This window comes from Lissotriton helveticus, chromosome 9 (assembly GCF_964261635.1).
Source record: "Lissotriton helveticus chromosome 9, aLisHel1.1, whole genome shotgun sequence".
In the NCBI taxonomy this organism is placed as follows: domain Eukaryota; kingdom Metazoa; phylum Chordata; class Amphibia; order Caudata; family Salamandridae; genus Lissotriton; species Lissotriton helveticus.
The window spans coordinates 484970233-484993418 of NC_136070.1; the positions used below are offsets into that span (position 1 = coordinate 484970233).

Consider the following 23186-nt stretch of genomic DNA (forward strand, 5'->3'; position numbering starts at 1 on the left):
TCTAGCAACTGATGTAAATTGGAACTGATGTAATTTTGTAATTTTGTGGAACCTCATGTAAAGCACTCTGATACCTCAAGGTCTAGCCAGCGTTATATAAAACTCTTAAAATAAATTAATAAATAAATAAAATAGACATACTGGCTTTGACGGTGCTTGTTTAACTCTATTCATAGCACATTAGAGCATCTTTCTGCCCATTGCAGAAACATTCTCATTTCTGAGGTTTCAAGGCAGTGATCGAAGGATCAACAGTGTGCAAGTTTCTATGCAGGCAGTTATGAGTCCTAAAGGCCCACTCATCCCATTTGTGGTGTAGTGTGCAGGGCCACATTTAATGTGAATGGAACAGCATAGAATGATTCAGCACTAATATTTTAGTATTTACAGAATAAGAACCGGACCACACACATTTTGATTTTTATGAAACCAGAAAAATAGCGTGCAAAATGGCTTTACTCATTTTCCGTTGAGCAGCAGGACATGTGGTTAACATACAGTGGGCTTATAGCCCACCCAGTACTTAATATTTGTTAGCTTCAGCATCTCTCTCATTTCTCTTGCTCCAAATTGTCACAGCATCTGGCCGTCATGTCCTCTTTTTGTGTTTGGCCCTCCCTTGGAGCATGGACCAAATACTTGTGTCATTCACTTGCCCTGTTTTTGGAGCTACTTTTTGCTTTGTGTTCAAGCATTCCATATGAGTACTTGTGTTTTCAGGCTGTCTTCATATCCCCATCCATGTAGTTTATTTTCCCTCCCAACTGTCCCCCTTCCATGTTACTTCTTTTTCCTCCCACCCCCTACCCTGTACTCTACACCACTGCACTCTACTGTATACCACTGCGCTCTACTCTGCATCACTATACTCTCTGCAACTGCACTCTATGCCACTGCACTTAACACCAGTCGACTCTGCGCCACTGCATTCTATGCTACTCTCCTGCACCACTCTACTCTACGCCACTGCACTCTACTCTGCATGACTCTACGCCATTGCACTTTATGGCACTCTGCTCTGCGCAATTGCAGCCTACTGCACTCTTCTCTGCACTACTCTACTTTACGCCACTTCAATCTACCCCACTGTACTCTCCTCTGCATCACTCTACTCTATGTCACTGCTTTCCACGCTGCTACATTCTACTCTGCACCAGTGCACTCTAAGCCACTCCACTGTATATAACTCTACTCTACGCTACTGCACTCCACACCACTCCACCCTACATCACTGCACTGTATGCCACTCTACTCAGCACCACTCTTCTCTATGTCACTGCACTCCATGCCACTGCAGTTTATGCCACTAGACTCCGGACCACTGTACCCCAGTGCATATACACCACTCTACTCTAAACCACTGCTCTTTACTCTACACCACTGTACTTTACGCCCTTGCACTCTAAGCTTGTCCACACTACTTTAAGCCTTTCCACTTCACTCTGTCACTCTACGCCACTCCACTCAGTGGCCCTCTATGCCACCCTTCTCCACTCCACAGAATGCCACTCTAATCTACGCCACTCTACTCTACTTATGCCACTTTAGCCTATTACACTTTACTGTACCTCACTCTACTCAATGTCACTCTACTCCACTCCACCCTACACCAATCTAGTCTACCCCACTCAACTCTATGACAATCCATTCCAAGCATCTGGACTCTACATCTCTCTACTCTATGCCACTCTATACCAGGCCACTTCACTCTACTCTATACCACTCAACACCACTCCACGCTACTCTATTCAAATCTACATATCTCTACTTTACGTCTCTTCACTCTACTCTGCGTCACTCTATGCCATTCCAAGTCTCTCTACGCCATGCCACTCCACTCTACTCCACGCTACTGTACATCATGGCTAAAAGACATTGGCAAAGCCAATAGCTGTCACGTAGGCTGAATCTATTGGCTTTGCCAATGCTTGTTTAAATTGACAAAAAAAATCTGGTAACATTCTTAAGTTTACCTAATTGACTCGAGGAAATTTGTTTACACAATTTACCATTGTAACGGAAGAACAAATGAGCTAAAGACTGAGTAGCGTGCCTTGTACTAGAAGAGGTAGTGGTCTTACTTCAAATATGGGACAGGTGGTCTTATCTCTTCAATGGTTTCTTAAATCCTCCCTGCAAACTTGCCTTTCGGAATTGTTTCCCAAGCTATGCAGTACACATTTTCACGGGTATTGCTCGTTTTCTACTGCACATACTATAAATAATAAAACCATTCCTGGTCCAGCAATATGGGCAATAAACCTATGTCCCACTAGCTCCCTCCTCTTTCTCAAACTATATATTTAGATCCACACTGTAAAACATAATGAACATATTGCAAATTTGTTTGCAAGGCAGCATATTGTCTTTAGAAATATCGGCAGCAATAAATACTATGTCCTAAATATTATCTATAAAAATATAATCACATAGGGGTAAACCTTCTATTATTAGGTTTTCAGGTGTAATATTTTTATAAACACTATTTAGGATATGGGTGTAAATATTGTATTATAAACTCTAATGGGTGTTTTGCGAATACAAATATTTAAGAAATGATGTTTATGTGAGATGACATTCTGACAACAATATTCTGGTAACATGCCTATACACTAACGGTAATGCCAACCACTGATTGTCAAAAAGGTTTTTACTTTCTTAAATCTCAGGAAGCTATTTAACACTGTGGTTGCTTAATGTATAAATGTTCATTCACTCCTCAATTGTCATGGATAAAACGGTCTAACATTCCTTGGGATAATGTCGCTATTATACAAAAAACAAACAAATAAACCCTGCCAACGCGGCCTGTACTCTTCGTGAATGCCGCGAGGCCCTATTTCATGAATGACTCGTTTTGCTAGTTTTGGCTTTTTAGCCTAGAGCGTTTTGGCAGATGGAATGTTTACTCCCACACTTTTAACTAAAATGGAAGCTACTTCTCATGTGCAAAACAATTCTATTGATAAAAAAAGCCAGGTGCCACTCCTGCGATGGGTCCATTCCACGTTGCAACTCTTTGCTGGTTCCTCCTGCTTTAAATCCTCAACCCTCTTTTTTGGCGGAAGGCAGTGAATGCATTTGAGTGACAAAAGGGAGTGACAAAAAGACAGCTGGAATAATCAGGGTCCTGGATTTATGATATTAGATTAGTAAAATCTCTTTAGTCTCAGAGCGCCAAAGCACTCATTAGTCAGACTTACACAACATAATGCTCCTGATAAAATTATGGGGGGTTGTCATCACCAATTTATCTTCTCTCTTAATTCACGATTTTACAATCCAGAGAGGTTATCCTTCATCTTGCAGGTACAGTTTTTCTGGACATTTTAGAACAAGCATTTGCAAGGACTGAAAGTTTAGCCTTGGCAAGTGTTCAAATTTGCATTTTCTTCAAGTAAATGAAATAGAAGTTAAATGATCAAAAGTATAAAAAAATTGCTGCATATCTTTCCAAAGAAAAAAAGATTAAAATAGCACTGCAGCGCTTGGTGCACCCACTTGGCCCACCCTGGCACTGAAGCTCACTAGTAGGTGGATGTGATCTTAAAAAATGCCATCACATGAAGTTCAGTGCAGCCAATAGCTCATACTGTCTTGGGCAGAAGCAAGAAGTGAATGACACGTGAAACGTGCTGACTGTGTGTGTGTGTGTGTGTGTGTGTGTGTGCGTGTATGTGTGTATGTATGTGTGCGTGCGCTTTTTATTACATGCGGCTGATGAAACACCTACAGCTGTCTCTAAGCCTTCTCTAACAAGCATTAGAAATGCAATCGGGCTCGGATTTATTTGAGTTTGAGCTAATGGCATTGTAAATGCCAATGTCTTTTTGCCATGTGTTATGGAGTGTGTGCATGTGGTGTGTAGTGGAAGTATCTTGGTTGAATTGTAATTTTACCAATGGTGGCATGCTGTGCTTTATATGAATATGTTTAAAAGTAAAGTGTACCATACTGCGATTGCTTGGTGGAAAAGTGCACTGCCGGCTGGAGGTGTGTGTGCCTGGTGGAAGGGTGCACTGACGGCTGGTGGGTGTGTGCTTGGTAAAAGCGTGCACAGATGGATGATGGTTGTTGGTGTTTGTGCATGGTGAAAGCATTCATTGACGGCTGGGGGTGTGTTGTTGTGTGTGTTGTTTTCTGTGTGCTGGTGAGTGTGTGGTGGTGAGTCTGTGGGGGTGAGCCTGGGGAGTGAGTGTGGTGGTGAGTGTGTTGTGTTGAGTGGTGACAAGTGTGTGGTGTTGAGAGACTGAGGTGTGTGGTTTGTGTGTGCGTTATGTGTGTGTGGTGTATGTGTGTGTGGTGTTTTCTGCACACTCACACACTGCCCCTACACATTCACACACTGCTCACCCGCACACTCCCAATATCACCCTGCATAGTCACACACTGTTTACCCTGCACACTCATTCTGCACACTCACACAATGTGCACCCTGACACACTGTCTCTGCAGTCACTCTGCACTCACTGTCACTCTGCACTCACTGTCACTCTGCACTCACTGCCACTCTGCACTCACTGTCACTCTGCACTCTACAGTCACTCTGCACTCACTGTCACTCTGCACTCACTGCCACTCTGCACTCACTGTCACTCTGCACTCACTGTCACTCTGCACTCACTGTCACTCTGCACTCACTGTCACTCTGCACTCACTCTGCACTCACTGTCACTCTGCACTCACTCTGCACTCACTGTCACTCTGCACTCACTGTCACTCTGCACTCACGCTACAGTCACTCTGCACTCACTGTCACTCTGCACTCACGCTACAGTCACTCTGCACTCACTGTCACTCTGCACTCACTGTCACTCTGCACTCACTGTCACTCTGCACTCACTCTGCACTCACTCTGCACTCACTGTCAGTCTGCACTCACTCTGCACTCACTCTACAGTCACTCTGCACTCACTGTCACTCTGCACTCACTGCCACTCTGCACTCACTGCCACTCTGCACTCACTGCCACTCTGCACTCACTGCCACTCTGCACTCACTCTGCACTCACTCTGCACTCACTCTGCACTCACTCTGCACTCACTCTGCACTCACTCTGCACTCACTGTCACTCTGCACTCAGTCTGCACTCACTGTCACTCTGCACTCAGTCTGCACTCGCTGTCACTCTGCACTCAGTCTGCACTCACTGCCACTCTGCACTCTCAAACTGCACTCTAAAAATGCACTCTCAATCTGCACTCTCAATCTGCACTCTGCACTCTCAAACTGCACTCTCAAACTGCACTCTCAAACTGCAATCTGCACTCTGCACTCTGATTCTGCACTCTGATTCTGCACTCTCAAACTGCACTCTCAAACTGCACTCTCAATCTGCACTCTCATACTGCACTCTCATACTGCACTCTCAAACTGCACTCTCAAACTGCACTCTCAAACTGCACTCTCAAACTGCACTCTCAAACTGCACTCTCAATCTGCACTCTCAACTCTCAAACTGCACTCTCACACTGCACTCTCACACTGCACTCCCACACTGCACTCCCACACTGCACTCTCAAACTGCACTCTCAAACTGCACTCTCAAACTGCACTCTCAATCTGCACTCTCAAACTGCACTCTCAACTCTCAATCTCCACTCTGCACTCTCAAACTGCACTCTGCACTCTCAAACACCACTCTCAAACTGCACTCTCAAACTGCACTCTCAAACTGCACTCTCAAACTGCACTCTCAACTCTCAAACTGCACTCACAACTCTCATGCTGCACTCTGTAACTGCACTCTCAACTCTGAAACTGCACTCTCAACTCTGAAACTGCACTCTCAACTCTCAAACTGCACTCTCAACTCTCAAACTGCACTCTCAACTCTCAAACTGCACTCTCAACTCTCAATGTGCACTCTCAACGTGCACTCTCAACTCTCAATCTGCAAACTGCACTCTCAAACTGCACTCTCAAACTGCACTCTCAATCACTGCACTCTCAAACTGCACTCTCAATCTGCACTCTCATACTGCACTCTCATACTGCACTCTCAAACTGCACTCTCAAACTGCACTCTCAAACTGCACTCTCAAACTGCACTCTCAATCTGCACTCTCAACTCTCAAACTGCACTCTCAACTCTCAAACTGCACTCTCACACTGCACTCTCACACTGCACTCCCACGCTGCACTCCCACACTGCACTCTCAAACTGCACTCTCAAACTGCACTCTCAAACTGCACTCTCAATCTGCACTCTCAAACTGCACTCTCAAACTGCACTCTCAAACTGCACTCTCAAACTGCACTCTCAACTCTCAATCTCCACTCTGCACTCTCAAACTGCACTCTGCACTCTCAAACACCACTCTCAAACTGCACTCTCAAACTGCACTCTCAAACTGCACTCTCAAACTGCACTCTCAAACTGCACTCTCAACTCTCAAACTGCACTCTGCACTCTCAAACTGCACTCTGCACTCTCAAACACCACTCTCAAACTGCACTCTCAAACTGCACTCTCAAACTGCACTCTCAAACTGCACTCTCAACTCTCAAACTGCACTCACAACTCTCATGCTGCACTCTGTAACTGCACTCTCAACTCTGAAACTGCACTCTCAACTCTCAAACTGCACTCTCAACTCTCAAACTGCACTCTCAACTCTCAAACTGCACTCTCAACTCTCAAACTGCACTCTCAACTCTCAATGTGCACTCTCAACGTGCACTCTCAACTCTCAATCTGCAAACTGCACTCTCAAACTGCACTCTCAAACTGCACTCTCAATCTGCACTCTGCACTCCCAAACTGCACTCAAACTGCACTCTCAAACTGCACTCTCAAACTGCACTCTCAAACTGCACTCTCAAACTGCACTCTCAAACTGCACTCTCAAACTGCACTCTGCACTCTCAATCTGCACTCTCAACTCTCAAACTGCACTCTCAAACTGCAGTCTCAACTCTCAAACTGCATTTACAAGTTGTGAAATGAATTCTTTGGCAGACTGTTCTAAAAACGACATAATCAAAGTATGTGTTCCGAGTTGCTAGACTTGGGGAGTTCTACAAACTTTCCTACCAATGTTCTTTACTTTATAAAAAATAAAAACAATAAAACTTAGCACACTTCCTCTTTTGCCATCGCGCAAACGCTGCAACTAGCAGGATACCTAGATTCCATTCGGGGTTTCTCCCAGAGCTCGGAAGAATAGAATTTAAGTCAAGAACGGAAATCTACTTCTGCTGCTCCGCCTTTCAGCACGACGGTCAATATACAGTCCCCAACGTTGATAGGGCGGGAGCATCTGTATCAGCCCCACGCAGCCCTCGTGACACGCTTTGCCAGGCGCGTCTTACAAGCGCAGCTGTGGGCAGTCAATTTTCTCGCAAACACCAATCCCATTAGGAAAAACAATACCAATAAAAACCCCAAACGAAGGTCCGTAACTGCAAGCAAACAGTTACCTCACCTATTGTTGTGTCAACAACTGACGGGCTCCTTGAATCATTCCTTTAAAACTCTGCTTGCTGTCTGAAGGAAGTAACAAGGCGCATTATTCAGAGAGAACAAAACTGTTGGAAATTCGTGTGTGGAAAAAAGTTGACGCAGGTGGTATGGGAAAATACAAACAATACAGCAGCCTGTCAGACTATGCTGAAGTTCAACACCACTGCAGGACTCTGCCCAGAAAGCAAACAGTTCTAAAAGGCGCTGCCTGCCAGCTTGCTATTCATTACCTCAGCTCCGAAAACAAAAGCTGCTGCAAAGAAACACATTATAAACTCGAGAGAACAATTCCATTCACACCGGCCACGGACCATTCCAGAAAAAAAATGAAACTGAGATTAAAAGAACAGCCCATGACAGAACGTCAGACTCTTGTTCTTGAACTAATGAAGCCCTTTCCCGGCCTGGCATGGAGCAGCTGCGCGCTGAGCGCTGCTGAATGGTGAACGCGCCCGGCCATCTGGATTCACTTACGGAGGCACCCTGACAGCTCCTAATTATAATTAATGTACTTCTTTGCGCGCACACGAACGAAAAATGCCCAACATGGCGGACGAAAACTACATTTACCCTATCACTTCAAGGCTATTAAAACGACACCACAACGAAGACGAATCACTGGCCAGATGACATAACACACTAAGGAATGTGTGGAATTTGTCTCGCCAAAGCCCTAGGAGATACTTTTTTTTTTCTTTAACATTAGGATCTCGAAACTCCTCCCACTTACGTGGGCGGAGGCCGAGCCCTAAAAATGGATCAGAATTATAAAGGAAACATCCAAAATCAAGTTCAGAGACGATGAATGATATCAGGAATTGTTCTGGGCAGAGTAAAAAAATATTTTATAAAGTGTTGTCAACAACGGACTGCCCCTTGAAATTCAGGACAGTATGTCAGAAAGAGTGGGGTTGCAGGCACGTCCACACTAAAAAGGCAGACATTATTATTCCTTCATTCAGCTTCTGGGGAAATGAAGAGAAGTAACAGCAGGAAGGCAGCTTGTAAACATGGTTTATATTTGGGCAGGGCCGCACCCTTGTCCAAAACCTGTGCGGTCAGTTGCCCTCCCAAAGCCCAATTTAACCATTTCTTGTTTACTTTATAACATTGACACTAAAGTGTCTCAAATTTACCCCGCATATTCAGTGATGTTATTCACGTACTATTTTCCCTTTGGCACATACTGAGTGATATTTCCTAACTATTGATTACACTTTCATATTTAATAATGTTAAGCGCCTCTGTCCAGACTTACATGTTGACTTCTTGTTCTAGTTGCTCTTTGCCAAAAATGCTTTCGTCTTCTGAGCTTCTTCTTTAAAAAATTGAGCTCCTCCCTTATGCCTCTAACCCTTCTTTAGCTTCAGTGTGCACAGTTTACCTGTCACCAGGCTAGGTCGCCCCCACGCACTGCTGCCTGCCTGCTGCCTGCCAGGAAACCAGTTAGCCACAGCTGATTCCGCTTCCTGATTCTGCCGCTCGGACGACCCAGCCGCCGCTGAGCCGCCAGCCCCAGACTCTTCCCGCCGCTGCCTCCCTGCGGCCCCGCCCCCCGCCAGCCCATTCGCCGCCCTGCTCCCGCCACCCAGCTGGTGCTCCCTCCCGGCTCCTTACTTATGATGACCACAGAGCGACCGCGCAGCGGACGCGCGCAGCGGGCGCGCCGATTGTGTGCCGAAGGCGCGCCAAAGGCTAGCCCGTCTGCGCCCGTCTGCGCATGGACCGCGCCCAGCGCCAGGACCCCTGGCCCCCGACGATGCCAGCCCACACGACGGACCTACGACGCCGCCACCCTCAACGCACTCAAACCCGACCGGAACCCCGCCTGCTACCGAGCCACCCCGAAACGCACCCATGGACCCTTCAGCTGCCAAGCCTGCAAGTTCACCTGCATCCGGACCTGCACCACACCCAAAAGGCCAGACACCAGCAACAACCACCTCAAGTGCTTCCTGCTGAACACCCGCTCCGTCCACAGACACGCAGTTGAACTCTGGAACCTGCACGACACAACATCACCAGACGTCGCCTTCCTCACGGAAACCTGGATGAACGCCTCCTCAGCGCCCGACATCGCCATAGTCATCCCGGACGGATACAAGATCACCCGGAAGGACCGCGTCAATCAGACCGGAGGAGGCATCGCCATCGTCCACAGGAACACCATCCGCATCACGACCAACTCCGACGACACCTTCACCGCCGCCGAGCACCTCCACTTCCAGATACACACCGACCCCAAGACCACCCTCAGAGGCACCCTCATCTACAGACCCCCGGGACCACGCACCCAATTCAGCGAAGACATCGCAGACTTCATCAGCCAGCACGCCCTCCAATCCGCTGACTACATCCTCCTAGGGGACCTCAACTTCCACCTGGAGAAAAACAACAACACCAACACCACCACCCTGCTGGACAACCTCGTCAACCTCGGACTCAAGCAACTGGTGAACACCCCCCACCCACTACGCCGGCCACACGCTGGACCCGTCTTCTCCTCCAGCAAGCACATCTCCTTCAGCCACTCCACCGGACTCCACTGGACGGATCACAGCTGCGTCCACTTCAGTTTCAGAAGAACCACGACCCACCACCACCCGCGACAGGTTCCTCGCAGGAGCTGGAGCAAGATCTCCGCCGACCAGCTCACCACCTCCCTCAGCCTGAACCCTCCCGCCAGCGCAACGGACCCCAATGAAGCAGCCCGCAACTTCACACAATGGCTCACCAACTGCGCCGACAACCTCGCACCACTGAAGAACCCTCCCAGCAGACCCGGCAGCAAGAAAGCCTCCTGGTTCACAGACGAACTCAAAACATCCAAGAAAAACTGCCGCACCCTTGAAAAAGCCTGGCGCCACGACCAGACCACAGAAAACATGACTGCCCTCAAGAACGCCACCCGCAAACACCACCAGCTGATCCGCACCACCAAAAGGACAACATTCAAAGAACGACTGGACAACAACACCCACAACAGCAAGGAACTCTTCAGCATCGTCAAAGAGCTCTCCAACCCCAACGCCGGAAACAACGACATCACATCCTCGCAAGACCTCTGCGACTCACTCACCACCGTCTTCCACCGCAAGATCGCCGACATACACAACAGCTTTGGCGCACAACCACGCACCCAACCACCGAACCTATGCCCCCACCACCACCCTCTGCAACTGGACCCCGGTCAGCACCGAAGACACCACCCGCACGATGAACACCATCCACTCCGGATCACCAACCGACCCCTGCCCCCACCACGTCTTCAACAAGGCCGACTCCATCATCGCACCCCAACTCCGGGACATCACCAACATCTCCTTCAACACCGCCACCTTCCCGGATAGCTGGAAGCATGCCGAGCTCAGCGCCCTCCTGAAGAAACCAACAGCGGACCCCACCGACCTCAAGAACTTCCGCCCCATCTCGCTCCTCCCTTTTCCTGCCAAAGTCATCGAGAAGATCGTCAACAGACAGCTCGCCACCTTCCTCGAGAGAAACGGATCCCTCGACCCTTCGCAGTCCGGCTTCCGAGCCAACCACAGCACCAAGACCGCCCTCATCGCAGCCACCGACGACATCAGATCCCTGCTCGACAACGGGGAAACAGCAGCCCTCATCCTCCTGGACCTATCCGCAGCGTTCGACACTGTCTGCCACCGCACCCTAGTACAGCGCCTCAGCAACATCGGGATCCAAGGGAAGGCTCTGGAGTGGATCATCTCGTTCCTCGCCGGAAGAACCCGGAGAGTTCGCCTCCCCTCATACAGATGCAAGGCCACCGAGGTCATCTGCGGCGTACCACAAGGATCCTCACTCAGCCCCACCCTCTTCAACGTCTACATGAGCCCCCTCGCAGCCATCGCACGCCAACACAATCCCAACATCATCTCCTACACAGACGACACCCAGCTGATCCTCTCCCTCACCAACAACCCCGCCACCGCCAGAGCCAGCCTTCACGAAGGGATGAAAGACGTCGCTGAGTGGATGAAGAACAGCCGCCTGAAACTGAACTCAGACAAGACGGAAGTCCTCATACTGGGATCATCGCCCTCCGCCTGGGACGACTCCTGGTGGCCCCCTGCCCTGGGCACCACCCCCAAGCCAACGGACCACGCACGAAACCTGGGCTTCATCCTGGACTCCTCCCTCTCGATGACCAGACAAGTCAACGCCGTATCGTCATCGTGCTTCAACACCCTGCGCATGCTCCGTAAGATCTTCCGCTGGATCCCCTCTGAAACCAGGAAGACAGTCACCCAGGCACTCGTCACCAGCCGACTGGACTACGGGAACACCCTCTACGCGGGAACCACGGCCAAACTACAGAAAAGACTCCAGCGCATACAGAACGCCTCCGCACGACTCATCCTGGACATCCCTCGCCACAGCCACATCCCGACCCACCTGAGAGACCTGCACTGGCTCCTCGTCAGCAAGAGGATCACGTTCAGACTCCTCACCCACGCACACAAGGCTCTCCACGACATGGGCCCGAAGTACCTCAACAGCCGCCTCACCTTCTACACACCCACCCGCCACTTACGATCGGCCAGCCTCGCCCTCGCCGCCGTACCACGCATTCGCAGAGCCACCGCTGGAGGAAGATCCTTCTCCTACCTGGCGGCCAAGACATGGAACTCCCTCCCCATCCACCTACGGCTGACCCAGGACCACCTCTCCTTTAGCAAGCAACTCAAGACCTGACTTTTTGAGCAGTAATGAACCCCCCCCAGCGCCTTGAGACCCTACTGGGTGAGTAGCGCGCTTTACAAACTGACTTGATTGATTGATTGAGTTTACCACCTTCATCATCTTCAAATTATTTGGCTATAAAATTTCGGAAGGAACCTCACAGCTGTAACCTATATGTCTTTACCTATCCAGGGCATGCATCTCCCAGCTGGTAGTCCCTAGCAGGACCAGCCTGAAGCATGTGGAGAACCCCAGCGTCGGTAAATTCGTCAAGGGTGCCCTGGCTTTTACCAAAGAGGAGCTTTGAAGGGAAAACAGGCAGACAAAGGATGCCCTCAACTCAATACTATCAACAACAAAAGCCATTGTTGTATGTTACACATAAACATCAAGCGTTTCAAGAGTACCTCACATTTTTCTCTGTCACCGGTTAAGGGTTTGATATCTATTCATGGACCCCCATGTGTTATCTTTACAAAAGTTAACGCAGGTCCAACCTCCCAGGGTGGTTCTGACACAAAAAAATGTTATGTGTTTGGGAAGTGCCTCACGTAAGCAACATCCGGGGAGCAGTTGGCAGGTACTTGCCAATTTGCTCACTTTCTCATCATCTGCACTTTCCGAACCGGAAACGAAAACCAACTCCCAAAGTATAAGTGAGAAGAAAGCTATGTGTGACCTAAAAAATGTTTTGTGCACATCCAAATAATACGTTCCCTATAGACCCCCCATTAAAGAAAGAAGCGTTTTGTGGCACTCCAAAGGTCAAAAGTGAGTTACAGGAAAACTCAAAACATTTGTCTTTAATTTGTTGTGCCCGTACTCATGCACCCTGCTTCCCTGCTGGCTGTGGCTTATCTGTGGCCAGGGTGAGATGGAGTAAAGGTGGACGAGGTCCACATCCACACAGCGCCGACCCGCGTGCCCCACCTCAACCCAACGAGAGAGAGGTGGCACGTGCAGTCAGCGGTGTCCCTCAGAAACTGGAACATATTTTCTATTGGGTTCCATCATATTAAAAATAATACATTGTCTAGACCCGCCACTCCTCAGCTCTGTACTGAAAATCTCTGCAGCACAAAAAGCCTCTGATGTAGAGAGATTATACAAGACTTCTATTCAGAAAATTAAATGACTATTAGGCTGCATCATAAAGATTCTTAGGGGCAGCACTCAAGCATTGAAACTCAATGCGGAAAGGCCATAGTTGCCAAGATTGTCTCCTTTAGTTTAGGAAAACAGGTACAATTCAACAGTTTTTTATTTAAACTTTCGCAAGCCTATACTTTATTTGGACACCTCCCTCCCGTGCTTCTACAGGAAACAATGCATCTAATTTTACTTTATTTAGATTTCACCCTTCCCTCATGTCACTTATTTCACCCCGATGTCACACTTCTGAGGTTCATTGTAAATTTACTCTTTATTGTTTTCAAATTTGTTATAAAAGAACTTGACTCTAGATTGCTTGCTAGTCGGAAGTTCACTAGCAGTCACCTGGAGTGGAAAAGCCCTATAAAAATGTTAAACAAATAACATTAATAAGGCAACTCCTGCCTTCTCATCGTCGTGGCGCAGTCGGTGACATTCAACACATATTTTTTAACTCCTTTATTATTTTCACACGCTCAAACAATATACTGCAGATGCCACCGGGCGGCGGGTATATACTGCCCCACCTACTAAATGTACCTGTGTTCTCGTCATAACATCCAGAACAAATCACTAATCAGCTTAGGCCCAGTTAGGTTCTCAAGCTACCTGGGCTGCTTGTCACCCGTCCTCACACTCCACTGATTCCCACAACATGCATAAAACATGCCAAATGGCACTGCACTAAGTTTGGAACACACTCTGGGCATCTTGCATGACACCAATACTCAACACTAACAGAGGACACCACTACCAAACCCCCTCTTTCACCCTTGCACCGAAGAATCAGAGCCACTGACCAGTGGTCTGCAAAGTGCTTTTGGACTGCGACAAAACAAATGATACAATACAATACTGCCAACAATCAACAGATAAAGAGGACTTAAACCGACTTTCATGACTTACAGAGTGGACTATATCTTATTATATTTAATGATTCATTTATACGTTTCACTATGTTCCAAACAATTCGCTGGGTGGTCACTTCAGAGCTTATATAGACATGTTGGATGTAATGTCACAGACAGGTAGCTGGTTGCATGATGCTTGCACACCTTGCTGACTTTAAATGACAACATAGACTCTACTAAGAGGCTTCCTTCCTAGGTAGGTGGTCAGGGCCGGTGCAGATACACGCGGGCATAAAAACGTTTATGTCGCATAGCGTGTGTTTTTGCACCTGATTAGTCAATAGAAACTAATACGTGGAACTGTTTTAGTGACTGATTTTGAGCACGTTATTATCAGGGGCGTAGATTGGTCAGTAGGAATGGGGGGAGCATCAGATTTCCCGACACTCACGCTGGCATATATTGTTATAATAATAATGATAATGATGATGACAAGCAGGGCGCATGTGAGGAACATAAGAACCAGTGGAAAGAGAGAGGAATACGAATTAATAGGAGAACTAAATGAAAGAAACACAATATTTGGTAAAATAAAGTTTTTGTCGGCCTTTCAAAACAGAGATGAGAGTGTCTGTGTGTGAGTTTTTGTCACTGTCCCTCACCATACCAGACTGAAAGAAAGCACCTGTACCCAACAATTCATAAGAAAATACATTTATTGGGGGGGGGGGGGTGTACACCCCAACACCCCCCGCCACACCCCCACCCCCACCATCTCGAAGCTACGTCCCTTGGTATTATTGCTAGTTCACAGTCTTGCATGGAAAACTCAGCAATAACTCCTCCCCACAAGGAGAAACTGGTGGTAGGTGCCAGCTCAAAAACATTAGTAATCTGTTCTTGCGCTTTTCTAATGAGTCCAGGAACTAAAAACAGGCCCACAAATGTTTGCATCTCATTTTGCACAACTTTCTCTATCATTTTTTTCACAGCGTTTAATGCAACTTTATCTCTTTCTCAGGATTTTTATTTCATTTTCTTTTTATCGCCTTCACTTCAGGTGGAAGAATGATTCACAACAGGCAACCAAAATGTAAGGAGTGAAATTATATTTCAGATGGCTAGCTTCTTTCAGAGAGCGAATTTCGGCCAATTACCGCTGCAATTATTTACTTTTTCCAGCATCTCTGAGGTTAACTGCTGAAGGCTTTAATGTAGCTAATTTTAAACTGTGGAAAGATCTCTTTGGAAGTAAGAAAATGCTCCGAGAGGACATTTCCTGCTGAATGATGCACCAGCTCTAATGCTTCTAAACAAAACCTTTCTAGCAGCACAGCGGTCAAGAACTAAAGGTTATGAAAAAGAACGAAATCATAACAATCTGACGCACTGGCATTTGGCCATATTCCAGTATTTAGAGGAAGATAAAGAAAATCTATTGTCTCTCAAAACAAACAGAGGATACTTGTGTGTAATCATAAAATGTAGCTCGGAAGATAAAAAACGAACAGCTAGGAAAATGCAAATATGTTCACTGGCCCTTGCAAGTTAAGCCTGTGGGCTGGTTTTCGGTAGCCCTGGATCAGGAACGTGACAATGTTTGGTAAACAGGGTGAACTGGAATCCAAGGAAAAGTCCCGGTTTAAAGAGGACTGTAAAATTTGCACTGGATGGTCAATAATACTCAAGGTGTTTACCCACTGGTGGGCAGAATGAATTAACTTGATAAGAATGAATAGCATAATTATGAGTGACACCGACCTAGGATTAGATATTAATAGGAGTTTCCTACTTTTTACAACCATAACTAGTGGTTTACGAATGATTGTTAAATAGGTTAGTAACCCTATAAAATATGGTTTGCATTAATTGCTGGTCTCACCCACATTGGAGGTTATTATGGAAAATTCAATGTATAAATGACGTTGCTCAAGTAACAAGATCAATTGACTACATCAATGTGGTTGATACAACTGCGTCTTTTTGAATATAATGAAATTGTTCCTTCTGTGTCTAAATAATATGGCACATGATTTGCACATTGCACTTTTTTTCTAAATCGTTTTTTGAATGTTTTTAACCATTACACAGAGCAATAAACTCCCACAATGCGCGTAACCAGGAAGTGATGTTGAAACACGTAGAACTGTACTTAATTGGTTTCAAAATGCCGCCCGTGCACCCATGAACAAGGTCTCTGTGAGACCGAAACGCATGAGGGCTTTGTTTGGTCCTGGCTTGTATGGATTCTTTAATAAGAAAATAAAGAACTGTGATTGACCTGTGAGTGCGACAAACTCTTCTGTATAGAAGTATTGGAATAATTGAACAGCGTTTGTCTTTTGTATTTGGTGTTTCGCAGCCTCAGAAGCACCAGAAAAGCCAACAAAAAGCGAGCCTTTGAGGAGATATATATATATATCTATACTAATATAATAAAGAGAGAGCCCAAACCTTTGAGGCGGGTAATCTTAGGAACCACAGCACCAATCACAACACCCAATACAGCGTTGGAAAGGGCAGTTGCAGCAGAAGGACATAGGCTATGCAGACGCCCACCATATACATTTAAAAGGTAAAAGATCTCTGCCAGCAAAGTAGTCCCTTGTGGGCGTGTATGCGTTGTGCTGTGGGCGTGTGCTGGGGGTGTGACAAATGCTGGGGGCGTGTGGTACGTTCCACCCTTCATGCCATGTCTCATATCGTGTGCTGTGGGCGTGGGCGTGTGCGGGGCGAGGGATTACGGGGAAAAAAAAGCGAGCGTTGTGCTCAATATTTCATTGTTTTTTCTTCCCAGGTTCTGTACATTCCAGCTCCGAGTGTCCACCCTGCTCCCATTAAATACCCCTGCACCCCATAATCATAACCCACCCTTACTCCTTAAAATACCCCAACACCCTTAAACACTAACCCATCTTAACCCTATAAATACCCCTGTACCTCGAAACCCAAACCTACCCCTGAACCCTAAAAATACCCCTGTACCCCAAAACCCAAACCTAGCCCTGAACCCTAAAAATACCCCTGTACCCCAAAACCCAAACCTACCCCTGAACCCTAAAATACCCCTGTACCCCAAAACCCAAACCTAGCCCTGAACCCTTAAAATACCCCTGTACCCCATAACCCAAAACTATATCTGAACCCTTAAAATACCGAAACACCCCAAAACATATACCTCAGTACCCCAAAACATATACCCCTATACCCATACTTACCATATCCAAACATTAAAAAAAACATGCTTTTACCATTCATGCATTTAGAACGAATTTCGTTGTAAATGTATACGTGGTAAAAGCATAGACAATGTAATGCCATGCATTATAATGGCATTGCGGAGTCATGGTACTTTCGTAATGAAAGTATGCGGAATGATGGTATGCGGAAAGAAAGTTGCGGAATAATGGGTGTTTACCCTCCCCCGGTAAGTACATTGGTGCCACGGCGGCCCACATCTCCAGCAACATACTCATATTTTTTCACCACCGATTTGAAAAATGCACAGGTCTCTCTCATCAGCCACGGCCGGTAGTAGGTGTAACTGCAGGGCGGTGACGTGGGGAGGGGCATGGTGGGGGGTAGTAATGTATGGATTACGGACTTTAACAGGTAAGTAAACCTATAAATAAATAAAACGAATTTCGTTGTGTGCACTGCATCACCAAATGCGATGCAGTGCGCGTAACGAAGTTCGTTTTATTTATTTATATGTTTACTTACCTGTTAAAGTCCATAATCCATACATTACTACCCCCCACCCTTCTACTCCCCCTCCCCACGTCACCGCCCTGCAGTTACACCTACTACCGGCCGTGGCTGTCTCTCATTGATGGCCAGCACCGGCATACACTTTTAGACACACCTCCCGCCACAAGTTCTAGAATTGCGAACTTTAGAGCTGGGGAGCTACGTTCGAATCTCGGCATCAGCTCATCATCCTGTGATTCCAGGCAAATCGCTTTGTCTCCCCGTGCCTACCACAAATGAATGTGTTCTTCTGTAATGTAATTAGTGCTCATGCCATGTTGTCGAGTTCGCGCTATATAATATTGCAAGGAAAAATAAAGTAGGGAAACTCGAGTTCACACACTACTGAACGCGCACTCTTAAGTGCATCAGCAGTGCACTATGAATCAGAGCGTTTCACAGGCCTGTCACAGATAAGAAATGCTATCAAAACCAAATCCTACAAAACAATATACCACTGGCCGGCAGCAATTCATACCCGGACAACGTCGGGACGGGCTGCTAGTATATATATAAAAAATAACCAGTAGGTAGTTATAGTTAGTACCTAGTTTCCAGAAGTAAAGCAATTTTTGTTTTGCTAATGACTCTGGTGCTGTTAGACGAATCTTCATGAAATTTTCAAAACTAGTTTGCCACTCATTTCAGTTGTTGTATGAAAAGTTTGGAGTGATTCTTCAAGCGGGGGCTAAAAAAAAGGGGGGTACAAAAACACTTTTTCCCCACACAATTTTCCATAGGGTTCTTAGACATAACTACAGCCCTTACCGCAGAACTAAATGACACCAAATTTGTCAGAGAGCTAGCTCTTGGTCCAGAATGATATCTTTTTGAAATTTGTTGTAAATCTGTTCAGTAGTTTTGGAGTAATTAAAGAAAAAAAGATTATGACTTTCAAGGGACTTGGAGGGTCCGCGGATCTGACAGATCTCTTGCTGAGATCTGATCGGCTGCCACCACTTCAAGCAGGAAATGGTGGCAGCTATCTCCCGCTCTTGTTTATCTTTATGCTTCCCGGGTGTACCGGGGGGATTTATATACATATTTGGGGGGATGGGGTGTCAGGGCCTGGCCGATTATAGGTAGGGGATGAGGCCTTGCGTCACCCCTCCATTGGCCGATTTGGGCCCTGGGTACCCCATTCTCCGGAGTCTGTCCTTCAAAATAAATTGGATGAGGGACACACGGTCCCCCTCCCAAGCCAATTTTGGCACCGGCCACCCACCTCCCTTGGACGATTTCTGCCATTTGGGATGCTATCAGTGCTGTCATTGATCATGCCAAGAGTGATGCAATATGTGAGTTCATAAGAAGTGTGCTGCGGGGGCGTAAGTTATAGTTAGCTCAGGTAACTATAACTGTAGAATTTCTATGGTTTCGTGCAAGTGAAATATGAGCCTAAATATAAAGTCCTGTAACCTTTTTTTGTGTGAATTTCCAAGTTTTTTAGAATTCTATTTCCTAGCTATAACTTCCCTTTAACCTTTGTTATTTTCATTGACTTTCTCAGGTTATTTTTTCATTTCTATTCCCTAACTATAACGCCCCTGAAACCTTTGTTTTTTAACCCCTTCGCTGCGGCGGCTATTCCGCCGCAGCGCTAAGGGGGAAGCGGGGCCACGCGGCGCTCCCGTACTCGTGACGGAACCGCTCCGTCACAGCCCTCGGGTGAGCTGTGCTTGTGACGGAACGGTTCCGTCACGGCCCCGCCCGCTCTTTAGAACGTCAGTGCAGGCGCGGAATTCGCGCCGCGTAGGTGCGGCGAGCGGGCCGTGACGGAACCGTTCCGTCACCAGCACAGCCCAACCGAGGCTCGTGACGGAACGGTTCCGTCATGAGCATGGGAGGGGTTAAAGTGAATTTCCACATTTAAAAATGTTTTATTTCATAACTATAACAAAACCTGTAACGTTTAGTTTTTTATGTGAATTTAAATTTTTTGGGTGTCATTTCCTAACTATAATGTCCCTCTAACCTTTTTTAGAGAATGGTTCTGTGAGTGAGTGCATGAGTGGGTTTTTCAGTGGGGGTGAGAGTGTCTAACTGCGTCAGTGAGAGCGTTCATGAGTTGCTCTATGATTGCAATTGAGCGAGTAGGTCTGTGAGTGGGTGTATGAGTGTATCTGTGAGTGGGTGCATGAGTATTTGAGTGGATCTTTGAGTGGGTGTGTGAGTCTATGAGTGGGTTTCTGAGTGGGTCTGTGAGCAGGTGCGTGAGCCACTGAGTGGGTCTAGGAGTGGATGCATGAGTGTCTGAGTGGGTCTGTGAGTGGGTGTGGCAGTCTCTGAGTGTGTGCATGAGTCTATGAATGGGTGCATGAGTGTATCTGTGTGTGAGTGCGTGAATCTCTGAGTGGTTCTCTGAGTGGGTGTGTGACTCTCTGAGTGGGTATGTGGCCGGGTGCGTGAGTCTCTGAGTGGGTCTATGAGTGGGTGCGTGAGCCTCTGATTGGGTTTGTGAGTGGGTACATCAGTGTTTGAGTGGGTCTGTGAGATGGTGCATGAATGTCTGAGATGGTCTATGAGTGGGTGCATGAGTATGAGTAAGTCTGTGAGTGTGTTCATCAGTCTCTGAGTGGGACTGTGAGTGGGTGTGTGACTCTGAATGGGTCTATGAGTGGGTGCATGAGTGGGTCTGTCAGTGGGTGCATGAGTGTCTGAGTAGGTCTGTGAGTGGGTGCATGAGTCTCTGAGTGGGGCTGTGAGTGAGGGATGAGTGTCTCAGTAGTATATGTATGTATGAGTGGGTGTGTGAATCTGAGTGGGTTTGTGAGTAGATGCGTGACTATGAGTGGGGCTATGAATGGGTGCATGTGTGTGAGTGGGTCTGTGAGTCGGTGCATGAGTGCAGGAGTGGGTCTGTGAGTGGGTGCATGAGCATCTGAGTGAGTCTGTTACTGTGTGTATTGCTGTGTGAGTAAGTGTGTCTGTATATATTTTTTTTACAGCAAGGTTTGCAACTCCACTGCGACACTTCATGAGGCCGCGCAGAATTTCACAATGGGTCCGCAACTCCAATCACGTGGGAAAAAACAACGCTTTGGGCCATTTTCATACTCATGAGTCCCTCAGAGACCCCTACAATGCACCCATGCGGTCAGGGTACAAGGACCGTGACCCCTTCTAGAGTTTCCTATCTGTCACAGGCCCCTGTTTACAAAATTGCAGCCTCAACTTTCTCCACAGGTTGTGGCCAGCCAATCACAGAACTTCTCCTGGCGTGAGAGTTCACAAAGCTCTGCGTAGGCGTCGCGAAGGATCCGCGTCCCTAGATTTACACATTTGGATTTCTTTTACTATCTCAAAACTACTGAATGGATTTACATCAATTCCGAAAAAGGTTGTTTTCTGGACCAACATCTAGCTTTCTGCCAAATTTGGTGCAATTCCGTTCAGCGCTTCGAGCTGTAGTCATGTCTATAATTCCTGTGGAAATTAACATGGGAAATGCACATTTTTTGACCCCACCTTTTTCTCGGGTCCCACTTGACGGACCACCCCGAAACATTCCATGCACAACTAGAATGAACAGTGCACTTTTTGGGAACATTCCGTCAAGATTCATCAAATGGCGCCAAAGATATAGGCAAGTGAATAAATGCTTTTCCTATGGAAAATAGGTCCTAACTATAACTACCTAGTGGTGACCGCTGTTGGTCTTTATATAAGCCAAAGACAGAACAGATATAGAAATAATACTAAAGACGTTAGTCCTACCTTTGTGTCTGGCCTGTCCACATTTTTGCTTCTCAAAATCTGGTCACCCTATTGGTAAATGATGAGAAGAAAGCCAATGGTCTGCATTGCACTGGTTGTACGGAACTCACACCCACCCTACCTGCAGAGGGCACATTGCAAATCCACGTGGCTACCCCCACAGTCATGAATCAGAAATCCACTTTAGGAAGGCATGAGCCACATCCATTCTGATTGGTCAGCAAACCCTCACCTTCAAGCTCATGTTACAGCCATTGAGAATAAACGGTCCTTTGACCCATTAAAATGGGTCTCTTTATTTAGGCTGTCCCAAGTGGCTGCTAATCAGCCAGGCACAATGGATGTTGATCTCCATCCCTTCTTGCACTACTTTGAGATCAATGAAAATGAATTTTGTCCTGTGCAGGATTGGTGGAGCGGTGGGCACCCCACAGTGGTCTGTGCTGTTTTCTATGTCCTTAGATGCATTCTCAGATCCTAGAAATGGCAACTGTGTGTAATAATCCACACTCAGCCTACCCAGACAGGCAGGTTCCACCCATCTATAGTCAAGTGGTGCCAGCCTTTCAATGGTGCTGCCCTACCCCTACTGGCCACCCAGAGGCGCCAAGTTGTCTGGAATACCGTACATTTCCTGAAAGACCTGTCCAATTAAGCCTACAGCAAACCACACCAAGTTCATTGGAAATTTTACCTCCTGTCGAAACCAGCACATGTGAACAACTGAGATCAAATCCTATTTTTCAATAAACAGTTACTTGAACCATATAATGTACAAATACTTCTGTCTCCAGCTATCATTCTATCTCACTGATTTTTTTTTGCAAGATTTGTGATTTTATATCCTATACTGTTTGTACAGTGGATTAGAGGACATTTTTATTTCACATTGGGTGTTTAACTATTCTTTATGTTGCTCTAAGGCTCAGCTTATGGAAAGGAAAAGTAAAAGGATCAGTCCTATGCAAGAAGTATATTTACAGTGCATGAAGCCATTCAATGTGGCAGCTTGGTCATCAATAGCTATAGTAATAATAGCAGTAATAATCATATTAGTAGTAGCAGCACTACTAATAGTAACAATATTAATTAGTAGTGTTATACTATTCATTTTATTGGTGTTATTAGTATTCTTATAAAATATTTTTATATCTTTGTTTAAAATATTTGCATAGAACACACTGCAAGTTGAATTGTCTCTTGGAGCTAATATCCTTCTCGATGGAACACACTGTTTGGCCTCAGAAGAATGAACGATTGAGCGTGCCCTGATGGGATTAATTCCTGTGACGGCCAAATAACATACAGCTCCCTGTAGCACAGGAACAAACCCAATTGGTTATTTTACGCTGTTTAATGACCCATACACCTTTTAGATGCACAAGTGTGAATCTGAAGCTCCAAGACCAATCCGTATGACAGACATGAAAATCTACTTAAGTCTATATTACCCCACTTTTATGATGTCCACGACACCAGGTGTGTTAGGCAACAGGAATAGTTCTGGCTGCCAAATATTTTGAGGGACCCCTAAAATATCACCTGGACTG

General features: G+C 46.5%; 1 protein-coding gene across 1 annotated transcript in view; it reads right to left on the bottom strand.

Moving 5' to 3' along the window:
* Positions 1-23186, bottom strand: part of SYNE2 (spectrin repeat containing nuclear envelope protein 2) — a 1843566-nt gene that overhangs the window by 187758 nt on the left and 1632622 nt on the right. The window lies entirely within an intron of this gene.